This window comes from Canis lupus, chromosome 9 (assembly GCF_011100685.1).
Source record: "Canis lupus familiaris isolate Mischka breed German Shepherd chromosome 9, alternate assembly UU_Cfam_GSD_1.0, whole genome shotgun sequence".
Taxonomy (NCBI): domain Eukaryota; kingdom Metazoa; phylum Chordata; class Mammalia; order Carnivora; family Canidae; genus Canis; species Canis lupus.
Window position 1 is genome coordinate 9,498,606 of NC_049230.1, and position 15,317 is coordinate 9,513,922.

The window sequence follows — 15,317 nt, forward strand, 5'->3', positions numbered from 1 at the left end:
TCAAACAGGCACTGCTGTCATTAAAATCTTGCTGAAAATACCAACTGCTTGTGGGCAATCTGAGTGACCACATGCTGGGGCCAGTTGCAGAAAAATCTACAGCTGATCTACATGATCAGTTTTAGGTGATCATGCTGGCAAATGCAATCTTATGAAACACTAGTTTTGAGTTCCAGGTGTTATGCAGGCAGGGGACACTGCTTTCCTAAAGGCTCCTTAGTGATTAACTTAAAAGTGTGAGATGCCATCTGCTGGAAACTGATAATATGGGCTGTGATATTCTGGAGCGATACTTGGGCTGTCTATCAGCAGAACTGTAAGACAGATGTTCTTTTCCACTTCATTTCCCCCTTTTCTATTTTATATGGATGATATATGTGTAGAGTTATTGAACTCATTAGCCAAATGCCTGCATCGCTGTGATCTAAACAACCTTCCATTTTAAGATGTGCGTTTGATTGAATGATCATTTCTTTAGAGTTGGGGAGACTCGTGGAGAATAAGCCCAAACCCAATACATACTCAACGATAAGGCACATCTTAATTTCAGAAATGTTAAAATAGAAAAAAAGAATGTACCGTAGCATTTAAGAAAATTAGACGGTGCAACCTTTATTTTAAATTGATCATGGACAAAACTGACACATTCAGAATTATGTCACAGGTCGAATGGATGCTCGCAATTTGGTTAATTAAAAGGGAGTAGTGTATGATGGTGTTTGAGGGTGTTTTGCCTTATACGGTGTTTGGCACTGTAATGCAGATATTTGCAGAATTTGAACGCGATCAGACATTTGAGTCAACATAGACCTTGGAATGAGTTAGCAGTTCCAAGAGCATTCTGTAGCATTAGGGTAGAGACTGACAAATTTCACATGTGCTTGACACGTAGTAGGTAGTTAATAAATACGGACTGACATGTGGGTTCAAATTTAGGTTTGAGTTTATGGGCCTATATGGGTTATTGTAACTGACATTGTGGGAGCCTTGTATATGCAATGTTTTAGTTTGTTTTATTTGGACTAATTTATGCTCTGGAATGTGTTTTGGAATGATGACTTATCTGATTCTGCTCTTTAGCTAATTAAAACTACCAAGCCGTTCTAATTCTTATAGCACACAAAATGAAAGGCAATCTACCTGTGTTGGTTATCTATTATCCAGAACCCACATATGACATGACAGTCCAGTTGTCTGTAAGAAGTCCAAATTTACCTGCAAAGCATAAAGTTATGTAGAGTCTGATATAATAATTCTATTCAGATGAACAACACAGTGCCATGATTTTAGGAATTTTTTTCCACCTAGAAATTATATATACTGGTACCTAAGCCCCATCCAGGATTTTAATTTTGTGTGTGTTGGGGTCCAGGTATCAAAACATTATTTTTTAATATTTCTATTGACTATATTTGTAAACAAGTTTGAGAATTATTACTCCAAACAATGGACCTAAAAAGAACTTCAAAACTAGATTGCTTTCCTATTTTTCACCTTAAAAGATTTTTTTCAGCACTCTTGATAGGGCGGTCTGTTTTTTCAATGAGCTCATCTCTTGGGAAAACAGAAGACAGAGGTAAAAGGTGACTCGTGCACATCTCACAGGTACTGCTGTTAAGGCCGAGGGGGATCTGCTTTAGCTCAGGCTAATGAATTTTTTAGAAGAAAACTTGAGTTAAATGTTTACAAGTCATTTCAATTTATCCCTTCTGATCTATAAAACTTCAAAGTTCCCCAAAAGTTGCTTGATTCTAGGTATGAAATGTATCTTGTATTAACTTGCACCTTGTGTGTGTACATATGAGTGTGATATATATGAATATGTGATATACGTATATGTATATGAGGCATACACATACTCATTTTCCTTTATAGCTAAATTTATGCATATACATATTTTAAGATGTTATTTATTTATTTGAGAGAGAGCATGAACAAGGGGGAGGGGCAGAGGGAGAGGGGGAAGCTGGCTCCCCGCAGAACAGAAAGGCCCATGGGCCAGACTTGATTCCAGACTCCAGGATCATGACCTGAGCCAAAGGCAGACACTTCCCGGACTAAGCCGTCCAGGCACCCCTATATTTTTTAAATCTAATTTACCTAGTCTATTTTCTAGTCATATTTGATTTTAATTCCCTGTATATAGTAATAATAAATTTAGCACTTTTCATTTGAGACTAAGACCTTTCCTATTAATGCTAACAGAATACTTGAAGATTTAGCGTTAATTGTGATAAATGTTGACATCAACTTTTGTTTAGTTGATCTTTGTTCCTTTCCCCCAACTGATGGACATACTGGCAGCTTGAAATAAATCCCTGTGAAATAAAGCTCTTTAACAGAAGGCAAGAGAGAAGAGGCAGAAAAGATCTTTACTCTCCTTATGAGTTGCTAGATAACTTAAAACCAAACCTGACTCCTTTCAGGCTCAACTCATAATCCTAAATAGCTTGGTTAAAGCATTGCCTGTGTTCACTGAGGAAGCCTCACTTCTCTGTGGTTAAGTGATTCTCTCACCTTGGTGCTATAAAATAGCACTTAATACTCCTTCATACCATCCCCACAATGCTTTTGGAGTTTGATAAATGGTACCACTTAGAAATTTGTCTTTCTTGTTTTTCTGGTCTAGTAATCTTAACCGTCTTGGGTCTCTCAACTAATTCTTCTAGGATGTTTTTCTTCAGCTTTATGATAGCTATAAGAAGCCAGTTTTTTTTTTTTAATGTCTCTTTGCCTCTCTGAGTTGTTTCTGCTCCTCAGAAAGGCTCCAGTTTGCTGCCTTTACCATGTGTGGATGCCCATGGGGAAAAATCGTGTATCTTCATTATGTCCCACTGGATGCTGTCTTGAATTCTCTCTATTATTCTTCGTACCACCGCTGACTCACCTGTGCCGCAGGAGCTCTCAGGTCTCCATATTAAGACAACACCATCGGTGACACTGAGTTTTCCCCTCCCCATGAGCATGGCTGAAATCAAGCCTTGAGACCGACAGCTCTTCTCACTGCTTGTGGTTCAACTTGAAACCACAAGGTCCAGAGGCACAAGGTTTAGATTCAGTGTCTTTCTCCAGCTAACACAAACCATTTGTTCAAGCAACTTTGGTATCTCTTTGAGAATAAGAGACTTGCCTCAATGCTCCCCAGACAGTCAAATAAATTCTCTTGGCTTCAAGACAAATTCAGAAAATTCTGCCCAACAATGGCATGCGGTTCAGTTTTTTCGTTTATTTTTGCAACTTGTGAAGGAATGGGCCAATAGACTCCTTGAAAAAAAAATTTTAAAATGCCAATCAAAGAAGTGGCAAATTAAAGAACTGTTTATTATGGAAAGTTCCCATATTACATTTAGGGAAAATGGAAATAAAATGAGATCTCAAACAGGAAATAGAATTAGACGCCTGCCAGGAGCAGAATACCTGCCACTGATATTTTCCCCCTACTTTTCATTCTCCCATTTAACTGCATTAGGAATAGATACTGCTCATGGATCTTGGGGAGCAAAGCGAGACCTGTCTGAGAAAAGATTATGCTGTACTCCTTCTGGGAGGTGCTGCATCCATCCTGAATAAATTTTGCCTGTATAATTCAAGCCTGAACTCTAATAAGTCCAACACTGATGATTAATTTTTCCCTGAAATTTGGAATAGTAGAACAAAAAGATCATGTAATAGTCATAATGAGATACACAAATGTATTTCTAAGATATTTTGTATCTTTTTTTTTTCTATTGTAGTTTTAAAAATTAAGATTTTAGGGGCACCTGGATGCCTCAGATCGTTAAGTGTCTGCCCTTCAGGTCAGATCATGATCTCAGAGTCCTGGGATTGAGCCCAGGACATTGGGCTACCAGCTGAGCAGGTAGTCTGCTTCTCCATCTTCCTCTGCCCCTCCCCCTGCTCATGTTCTTTGTCTCTCTCTGTCTCAAATAAATAAATAAATAAAATCTTTAAAGAAATTAAAATTTTGAGTATCTTTCGGTTAAGCCTTTTTCTAGTCATTTGACGCTGTTTGAATCTTAGCATAAAATAAATAATAAATAGTACAGGAGGTACCTGGAGGAAAAAAAATCAATAATGATGGCCAAATGTTTGTATCCAATTGGAGAAATTTGGTATCCTTAGTGAAAGAGAAATGCTCCAATCCAACCATCTTGGTTTTGATCTCAACCGTCTTTCTATATAGTATGCTACTTCCCATTTGTTGTTTAATTCAACACAATGAGAATCTACAGAACATTTTCCCCATGGTCTCTGGGATAGGCTCCAGTCGGGGACACAGACAGACCCAGCTCTTCACTGTCTTACTCTCTACAGGCTTCAAATGGTGTACATACAAAAGCATTGAATTATGTTGGAAGGATTCCCTTAAGCACTTCAATTACAAGCACTATGAAAAACCTGAAACACTGCCTTCACAGAAGAAGGGGCACTTGAGCTGGGACCACACTGTAAAAGATACAGTGAGATAGTAAAGGCAGATTTAAAAGGAAACCATATTAAAAATGAAGGGTTTGTGACTTTTCTAAGAATATAGGGTCATGTGAAGACGTGGGTCAAGATCAGTGATAATTATTACCATGTACATCACTACTTTCTCCACATACAGATGCTCGGGGTAACAACAAAGCCTGCATCATATCTACGTTCCAAAGGATGGAAAGAGACTTTGGATTTTGAAGACGGGGTATGAGAAAAATCAGTTTAACTAGGATCATTAGACAGGTTTAAGGACAATTATTTCTTCATTGCTTTGATTCTGTATATATTGAATTGTAAGGATATCTTAATGACAGTTTTATATCTATCTACTTACCTATTTGTTTATCATCTATCTATCTATCTATCTATCTATCTATCTATCATCTATCATCTATCTACTACTATCTGTCTATATTTACTAAGCAGGAACTGTTGTAATGGCTTCACATGCGACATACCATTGAATCTTCACCAAAGCTCTATGCTGGTTCTTTTCCCGTTTTACTGAGAGGCATTTAAGACCTTGCCCTGTTAAATAACTTGTTCATAGTCATGTATTAAGTCATAGAAAAACCGGGAGTTGCATCCAGGCTGAATGACTTAACATCATGGGACCGCTGGTGTTGTTTTCATTGATGCATATGTGAACCAGGATATAGCACTGTTACAGCTTTTAAGCTCAAAAGGAGGGGTGTGAAGGGAAAGAAAGTGAGGTATTTGAATCATACAAGCAAAACTCCTTACACTTGGATTTTTGAGATGAGCTCCATTTTGTGAGGCATAATTAGCTTTGGACTAATTTTCATTACTTCTGTGCGAACAATGGTGCATCCGTTTTCCATATTTCTTTTCATGGTGCAGGATATAGATTTGTGGTGGCAGATTGGAGTTTCCAAATTAGTCAGTCAAACCAATTTAATGACTAGGCTTGTAAACCCATCTAGTGATCAGCACTGCCGATAGAGAAGCTTGCCATTAAGAAAACACTCTTCTATTAGTTGATCTTCGAATAGTGGTATTTCTCATATGTATCCTTTTGACAAAGGGCACAATGCACTAAACTGGTTTATGTTTAAAAACAACCAAAGAAATCTTTCTGCTATGCGTTTCTATCTCCTAGTTAGGAATAAGTGACCATAAAAATCCCTGAAAGTGTGAAACCACAATATATTTCCCTGTTCTATCATTAAAAGCTATTCGTAGTATAAATGGGAATCAGAAGCAGAGGGCTGTGCAGAGGGAGAACAGCTTTAAGATTACATATAAGGAATTATTTCCCAGCAAGGATTGGTTCTGGAAATTTTGGTTCCTTGTTCTTTAACTGTTATGGGAATCTTGAAGAGACTTCTAATGTTACAACCTCTTAAATTTCTGTATAGTACTGTATCATTTATATTAGCAAAATTGAGTTCATAACATCAGAGACTGATGTCACAAAGTTAATGAAGTGAGTCTGAGACATTGGGAGATGAATATACTGTAGGTACAGTATCAGGAAAACTAACTTGGCAACCTCGTGACTGAATGGAAGTACAGATTTAGCTTTTATGTCTGTTGTTTGAGCCCGTTGGCCAGGCATCAAGACCAGCATTGGGCTGAGCTGTTCACCAGAGTTTCCAAAGTGTACTTACTGAGTTTGTCTGCTGTAAATGTAAAATCTTCGAGTCCAGGCTTGGCGGCACAGAAGACTTTCAGACAGCACAGTGAGTGGAGATGGTAAGCTCTGTGGATGTTTTTGATGAGAAAAAAAAAGAGGCGAATAGACTAACACCTAATTGGGAGTAATTTTATGTGTATGAAGTGTGGAGAGGACACAGGACACGGGACGTGTTTATGTATGCCTCAAAGTTTGGGAAAAGACAAGCTTATTGAGTTCAAAGCTCTGTTTATTTTCGACACAGCTGCTTTGCAATCAGTCATCAATCTACTGTTTTGCTTAATTATGGTAGAATTTTTTTTAAGAGACTCAACATGGACAGAGTCATTAACATGTCAGAATAGTAATGAGTTTGAGTTAAAGGAAGCATATTTACTCCTCTCAGCAATAACATATAAAGCCTGTAATATTGATAGATATTGATAAAAAAAAGTCACAAGACGTGCAAACAGTCATTTGCATGAGCTGACACCATCTAGGATTGTGTGATAAGCATAGGGGCACTTTAGAATACCATTTTAAGCTCACCTAAAACAAGAAGTTGAAGACCCAATAAGGAAGACTTAATGAATTAAAAATTGACTTCATTAGTTACTGATTTTTGCAAGATTTCTTTATATAGGTGCATTTTGGTAATAAACTCGAAATTTTAGCTCACAAAATTGTGTCTAGCCTCAGAGATGTTGGGATTTATGTTTAAAATAGAATGGTAAAAAAAAAAAATTAAAAAAAAAAATAAATAAAAAAAATAAAATAAAATAAAATAGAATGGTATACACAGTTCAAACTGAAACAATCCAATGGAGAGGAAAGGGGAAACATCACTGGGTAAGAAGATGTGCAAGTCTTTCCGGAAATCCATAGGATAAGGATGCTCATGTAATAAAGAACATTCGAAGGAGGTTTAAAGCAAAGAAAGAGCACTACAATCAAAGTGAGAGGGCAAGCCGAGAGGTTATTGGTAACAATCAGTGTGATACCTCACATTGCATGCATACTCCTCTGTGTGGGCATGGCTCCGAACATTCCACCTATTAATTCATTTAATTCTCTCCAATACTGTAGGGGCAAGTATGATTTTTATCTCTGTTTTAGAGATGAGCTGGCTAAAGCACAGAGAAGTTAAGTATTCAGCTGAGGAACAGACGTCAAAACTGAAATCAAGACACACTATGTTACAGATGGAAGATTTCAAGTGCTCAGCATCTGGAAAGTGTCTAGTTTTGCCGAAACCAGAACATCTGATGGAGTCTTGATTTGCCTTGTAGATTATATTTTGCTTAAAATGGAGGAATCATGGGTAGGAGCTGTTGTACTTGATTTCTATCAATAAGAGACAGGAAAATTCATGGATAATGGGAGCATCATGAGAACTTGAGAGAGAAACAAGGAAACTAAAACATGTCACCCAGAGACTAGATGATGAAAAAAGGTAAAATTGGGCATAATCAGAGAAGACCCTTAGATTTGAAGAACATGGATTAAATACAAACATTAAAATATATGGACATTTCCATGAACATTTATTTATTTATCTATCTATTTATTTATTTTTCCATGAACATTTCTTAAAAGCACTTCAGCTCAGAACTTAATAGGGTATGTTCTTACAGAAGAATAGATACCCTTCAGAAGAAAAGCAAAGGGTAAGAATAAGCATAGAAAATTCCTTCTTAGAGCTAGAGTCTCTAATGGCGGCAAACATGAAATACCATGGCTTGGGAAGTAAACATAATTTGTAGGCCATCCGGACAAAAGTGCATCAACATTTCTTAGGAGGTGTTTATCAGTTTTACTTTTTTGTGAGTAGCAAAATCTACGCTGTGTTACTAAGGTGCATTCCCACTAACCCAGGTGGATGAAGGTACTTTACAGGGACTTATTAACAGGGAACGTGACCAAAGAACATTCTAAAATGGCAACTGTGTAAGTTTAACTACACAGTTATTTAGGTAAATGTCATATCAGTTCTCTCTATGAAGCCGACCATGTTATTTAAACTGCATGGGAGAGTGAGTAAATGTCTCTCTTCCAGTTCAGCTCTGGATTTTTCTTCTGTGTTTATTTTTCTCCTGTCCTAACCTTCTGTTCTCCTTTGTTACTACTTGAACATCCTCTTCTTGATCCGAGGCCTCTGTTACAATTGTAATATGTTCTTAATTTGTTACCTTTACATTTTCTCAAATTTTCCTTTGAAATACTCTGCCTTTATCAACAGTTTCCAAGGCTAGCTGCTTGGCACATTATGTGGGGGGTATCTCTACATAACGATGTAGGTCTTTATTTCTCTATCTGAAACATTCTCTCTTATGTTCTCTGTGTCCAGTGTTTCCATTATTATGGTGATGGCCCAGAATTAAATTTCCTCTTGTTTAGAAGAATCATTTTCTTGAAGAATATACTGAGAACCCATCACCCATGAAGTAGCTCTGTGACTCTTTTTGTGTAACAACACTGAGTGCTTACCTAGCTCTACCAATACATACATTTTTGGAACAGAATATTTTTTCATTTTTAATATTAACATATTTATATCCTTTAGAAGAATAGTTGCTATTACCTATTGCTGATGATGAAGATAACCTCTCAAACTTTACTGATGGGCTGTCAATTGAAGGAAACAATGTTTGGAAAGCCATTTTGCAACATTTGCCGAGACTATAAAAGTATTCATCTCCCTTGACCCTTTAATTTCACTTCTGGGAACTTATCCTAAGGAAATAACACTAAACACAGAAAATCTTTATGTAAACAGTTACACTATTTAACATAGCACGGTCTTGGAGAGAGAAAACATGATAAGCACTCAATAATATGAGAATCGTTAAATACAAAATAAAATATTCTTCGGCCATTATTATTGTGCTTAACTAATTTGCATTTGTACAAAATAGAATTTTGTTGTAAAACTTGGGAGAAGATGATTATAAGTTACACTTGACTCTTGAACAAACAACACAGGGGTTAAGGATGCCAACTGTCCACACAGTTGAAAATCCATGTTGAGGGACACCTGGGTGGCTCAGTAGTTGAGCGTCTGCCTTCAGTTCAGGGAGTAATCCCTGGTCCAGGGATCAAGTCAGGGAGCCTGCTTCTCCCTCTGCCTGTGTCTCTGCCTCTCTCTCTCTGTCTCTCATGAATGAATAAATAAAATCTTTAAAAAAAAAAAAAAGAAAATCCATGTTGAAGTTTTGACTTCTCCACAACTTAGCTACCACTAGCCTACGGTTGACCAGAAGGAAGCCTTTCCAATAACAGAAATAGTCAATTAACATATATTTTGTATGTTATATGTATTATATATATTATAATAAGGTAAGCTGCAGAAACAAATGTTATTACAAATAAAGAAGAGAATACATTTACAGTACTATGCATATATTTATCGAAATAAAATCCACATGTAAGTAGACCCGCACAGTTCAAGTCTGTGTTGTTCAAGGGCCAGCTGTATATGTAGAATATGATTATAGATATATAAAATGTGCACTGAAAGCAGGACGACAAAGCAGTACTCCAGTATTTATCTGGTTGCCCAAGAGTGATAGAATTAGTAGCAATCTCCTTTTCTATTTTTCAAGTTTATTGCCATGTCAACAGTGAGCATGTTCTATTTAAATGGGGACACACAAAAAACAAGTTCGATTTTTTAAACAGTTTTCCTAAGTTAAGACTTTTAAGATGAACTCTCAAAATGATTTTTTGTGGTGCAGGGGATGGTGGTGTGCAGGGGAGGCAAACTGACTAAAATAGTTTTGAACTGGGGTGACTGGGGAGCATTAGCTCAATGAGGCAGCTTTATAAAGACTGGGTTGACCTTCAGGACATTGGGGAGAGATGACCTTGAACACCTCAGACAACATTAAACTCCAGGTTACAGCTGACTGGAATTCTGAGGTTTTATTGGCCGTGAGCCAGTCTGCAGCCCACTCTAACCACCCTAGTATTTTATAACATTGTAAAGACTGTATTGTTTCAAACATTTCAAAATTTTACACACAACCTGGCAGTCATCCAAAGCCATTTCCAATGGGCCAAAACTATCAGCAGCCACCCACCTCCTTGGCCATGGTTGCCTGATTAATGATGTTCCACCAACGGGGTCCTCCATTAGGATCATCTAGGCTGGGAGACCCCAGGACAAATATGATCTTTGAGACTTGTAAATTGTCTATACATTTTGCAGCTGATTTTTTTTTTTAAAGCAGAAATGGAACATCAGAAAGCAGAGGTCTGGTGTGGTGTAGCTTGGATTGGCTGAATGCAACAGACTTTAATTCAATAAAAAAGCAAAGGATGCTCTTTGTCACAGACACTGTTCCTACATCAGGATATTTGTTAGGGCATGTAACTTGTCTAAGCTACTCAAGTTCCCTCCTCCCCAACCCTCCCCCGTTTTTTCCCATGGTCCCCTTATCCTGACTTAAAGTTTATTTACTCCATGGGCTTAGAACTGAAGTTTTAAAAAAGCAAATATGATATTAAATATTCTCCATTGATGCTTTCCCTTTGGAAATAAATAATTTACACATGACTAAGTGTATTCAGGTCCTTCACATCATAACCTTACTAAGTCATGTATGATAAGCCAGTTCTAAGTACTTTATGTATGAGAGCTCACTGAATCCTTGTAACAACCCTATGAAGCAGTTACTGTTGTCACCATTTAAAGGTGAAAAAAGTGAACACGTCGTAGCAAGGTGAAAAAATCTCACCCAAAGTCATTCACAAGGTTTAGCATTAGTGGAGCTAGAAAATGAGACAAACTGAGTGGCTAGCGCATCTATGATGAACCATGTTGCCACATAAGGTTGTTTTCAATCTCACATTTTCTAACAACTATCATCAGGGCTATTAGAAGTTTTATGTAAAATATGTACCAAATATTTCTTTACTGCTTCACCAAAACAGAAGGTAGAAATTGTTCATTGAGACAGAGATAGAAAGAGGGAGAGAGAGAGAGAGAGAGAGAGAGAGAGAGAGAAAAGGAGAGAGGGATTTTTCCAAACCTGTAGTTCAGAGAAAAGAGTGTCTTTAGATACTGGTACTGGTTTTCAGTTCTCTAGGGAAGCAATAGCTTTGTTTCCTTGTTTTTTCTTCTGACTTGGAAAAAAATATATAATATCTCCCTTGTTTCTCAAATTATTTTTGGTCTAACTGATACATTAACTGTCAGAAACACATTTATCACTATCATTAATTCCATGCAACTTTGTTTCACTTCTAGGAATGTTATTTATTAGGCTGACCTTGTAAAAACGGAGAGACAGTAAGGTCAGAGAAAACAGTTGACTCATTCCCATCCTATAATTGCGCACGGCCTTTCTGGAAAGCGGGAAATGGGAATCAGTAAGATTTTACTAATGGCCACTGAGACATTCCAGTCATTGCAGTCAATAGCTCTCATTCAATTATATAAACCTCGACTATGCATTTTTTTAAAACCAAATTACAGTATATGATAAAACGAGAGCCGCAGCCTTCACAAAGTAGACTATCTAACACCATAAAAGGCCCCAGATGAGCCCTTTATTCCAACTTGGTTCCCTAGGTTGACAAGATTCATCAGAAAATTCATCTCTTGGTTTGGCTCTGCTTCTGTTTCCCTGACACAGATGTATTTAAAAGGATTATTCATTTAGAACGTTCTGCGAATGATGCTCTCCATAGGGCTGGGCATCTCTGGTCTTGTTAACATGAACCTGGAGGACATTATACTAAGTGAAATTAGCCAGTCACAGACAAACACTATGATTCTGCTTATAGAAGGTCTCTGAAATAGCAGATTCCATACGAGCAGTGATAGAATGGGGGTTGCCAAGGGTTGGAGGAAGTGAGAAATGGGGAGTTGCTGTTCAAAGGACATATAATTTCAGTTACACAAGAAGAAATCTGATGTGCAACACTGTGCCTATACTTAGCAATATTGTATTGTACAGTTAAAAATGTGCTAAAGAGGCAGATCTTACATTAAATGCTCTTATCACAATAAAAAAGAAGAAAGGCAACACGTTGACTGGCCTCAACGTAATGTCAAGGAGGAAAGGATCTTGTTCTGAAGGCATACATCATCTACCTTCTTTGGAAGCACAGTTTTTGCGCACACAATAGAAAGAATGAGGGTTTGGGCGGCAGTGAGGTAGGGCCCTGTCCAACACTTAGCAGTGGTTTGGGGGTCAGAAGAGTTAAGTGATATGCAAAAACTCGCTTCCCTCATTTGTAAAATGACTAAAACAATACCTACTTTATAGATTTTTAGCAGGGTTAGAAATAATACTTAAGAGTATGCAACAGGTTATCTAGAAAATAGTAGATCTTTAATAAAGGATAGTGAGTACTATTTTATGTGTGTCAATTTCCTTGATCTTCAACCCCATGATGAGGAGGATGCAGTGGTATCTCAGCAGGCACCAGGTATCATAAAGGAATGCAGCATGAGTATGGCATTTTGGTATCAAAAAAGCTATTTAATAGGACAATTAGTACGAGTAGAGGTAGGAATATCATACATGATGTAGTACCACTCCTGTGAAAAGATCAGGTTTCACATGGATGAAGGAAAACATAGTACAGTTTACAGAAAAAAAAAATACTTGCAAGTAGTATTTCAGTCCTTTTAGGAAGTATTTCCACTTCCATGTTTTTCCAATATACTCTTATCCAAGTAAACCATGTCTCCGATGGAGTTGAAACATAGATTAAAGTTAAAACATCATTACTGAAGAGTCAAAGGTTTATACTTACTGAAATATAATATTGTCCTTAAGACACTCTGAGTGTGGAAGGGATTGATCCCAACATCCTTCAAGTGCTGATGTGGTACATGCTTCATAGCAACGGGCCAGAATTAACGTTTAAGGTCCAGACATAAGATAGTAACTCTACACCTCTATTAACAATCCCTCATATTGTTTCAGGGCTTCCATCACAAGCCAATTAGGAAACCAAGCTTCTATTTAGGTGGCTAGTGTGATTTGTAAGTTGTTTTTCCATAGTGATTGTTTTGTCAAGTTAAACCTCAGTGCTCAGAGATTTCTGTGCTGTGAGCCTGAATGCATCTTGATGTGTTTGCTTGTGCTAAATCAGGGATCACCGCTCACCAAATGAAAATCTTTTTGTTATAGATGGAGCTTGAACAAGAAACTTAGCCACTTGGTTGGATAAAGAACACTTTGAACATTTGCTTATTACAGCAGTCTCAAAACATTAGGGTAGGAGTTAAGCCCACAATTTTGTTTTAAATTAAGTGCTCCTAAAAAGCGTGAGACTAATAGCACCAACTAAAGCCAGTTATTTTTCTGGCAAGCAATATGTGAGTTTCCCCTCATTGCTAAGCCAGTAAAATTCAGCATTACTGTGGCAATTTTCCTACTGTTCCAGTTCTTGGCCTGCGTCTACACAGCACCAAAATAGCTAGATGAAAAGTGAAAACTTCAGTTGGTTGTTAGGATGCTGCCAAATATTAGAACATGGTGTATTATAAGTCATCAAGATGTTTCATTAGATTTTTCCCTCTTTACCACATATTTTGGCAGTGTAGATGCCAATTTAAACTTTATCCATAGGGGCGTTTCGTGGATTCATAATATTCAACATGGAACAAAAGAAGGAACACCAGGTATCTTTTCAAAGAAATGACTCAATCCAAATCTGTACTTTTTCTATTTCTATTATTTTAAATGAAAATAATGTTTTGTATTGGATCTACCAAAATCATGTATCTGAGTTTTTAAATCCTATCTCACCCTTTCCCTAAGCAGCCAACCAGATGATTATATATATATTTAAGATAGTCAGTTTTCAAAAGACAGAATCTATCTATCCACAAGAGCAAACAATATTGAATATTTACTACATTTCAAGCACTGTGCTGGGTGTTAGACATATAAAAAATGGGGTATAGTTCCTGCTTTCTAGAGATAAATTCCACTGGAGAGACAATATATTTATATAAATGAAGCAGATACAGTTAGGTATTTATCCAAAGGATACGAACATAGTGATTCAAAGGGACACATATGCTCCAATGTTTATAGCAGCAATGTCCACAATAGCCAAAATGTAGAAAGAACCCTGATGTCCATTGACAGATGCATGGATAAAGAGGATGTAGTACACACACACACACACACACACACACACGCACAAACACACACACACACACTGGAATATTACTCAGCCATCAAATAGAATGAACTCTTGTCATTTGCAGTGACTTACATGGAACTAGAGCATATTATGCTAAGCAAAATAAATCAGAGAAAGACAAATATCATTTGATTTCACTTGTATGTGGAATTTAAGAAACAAAACAGATGAACATAGGGAAGGGAAGGAAAAATAAGATAGAAACAGGGAGAGAGGTAAACCATAAGAGACTCTTGGGATGCCTAGGTGCTTCAGTGGTTGAGCATCTGCCTTTGGCCGAGGGTGTGATCCTGGGGTCCCAGGATCGAATCCCACGTCGGGCTCCAGGTGCATGGAGCCTGCTTCTCCCTCTGCCTGTGTCTCTGCCTCTTTCTCTCTGTGTCTCTCATGAATAAATAAATAAAATATTTTTTAAAAAAACATAAGAGACTCTTAACTCTAGGAAAAAAACTAAGGAACTAAGGGTGCTGGAGGGGAGGGGGCATGGGGGGCGGGGTAACTGGGTGATGGGCATTAAGGAGGGCACTTGATGTATTGAGTACTGGGTGTTGTATGCAACTGATGAATCACTAAATTCTACCTCTGAAACTAATAGCACAGTATAGATTAATTGAATTTAAATAATTTTTAAATGCAGGAAAAAATAAAAAAATATAATATTTGATAAAACAGTAAACAAGAATTGCTACTGAGTATAGTAGAGCAGACATCACAGGGTGTCGCAGAGATTGCTAGAGCTTTGCTAAGGATGGAAGATTTGTTGGGTATCATAGAAAACTGGGGACTTTGGCGAGTAAAGAAGAGAACAGGGGACCTTCCAGCCAAGGGGAAAAGTAAGGTGTCAAGGTAGGAGTGACCACTTTATCCATGTTTGCTTTGAACATTGTCAGTTTTAGAGCTGAAAGTTCTATGTTCCAGAAAACTTTTCATTCATGGACAAAGTAGGATGGCTAGTCACCCTAGTAGGTAGGGATGAACATGACAAGGCCAGGAAACAATGGGCGAGTTTAACTGGAGGATTCATTTAAGATGG

The 15,317-nt window shown here is 37.4% G+C and overlaps 2 long non-coding RNA genes across 7 annotated transcripts in view; both read left to right on the plus strand.

Moving 5' to 3' along the window:
* Positions 1 to 15,317, plus strand: part of LOC111097339 — a 569,600-nt gene that overhangs the window by 337,171 nt on the left and 217,112 nt on the right. The window lies entirely within an intron of this gene.
* LOC119873236 lies at positions 5,723 to 7,656 on the plus strand. Its single transcript, XR_005364252.1, has 2 exons — positions 5,723 to 6,195; positions 7,232 to 7,656. It is a non-coding gene; the product is annotated as an uncharacterized LOC119873236 (long non-coding RNA).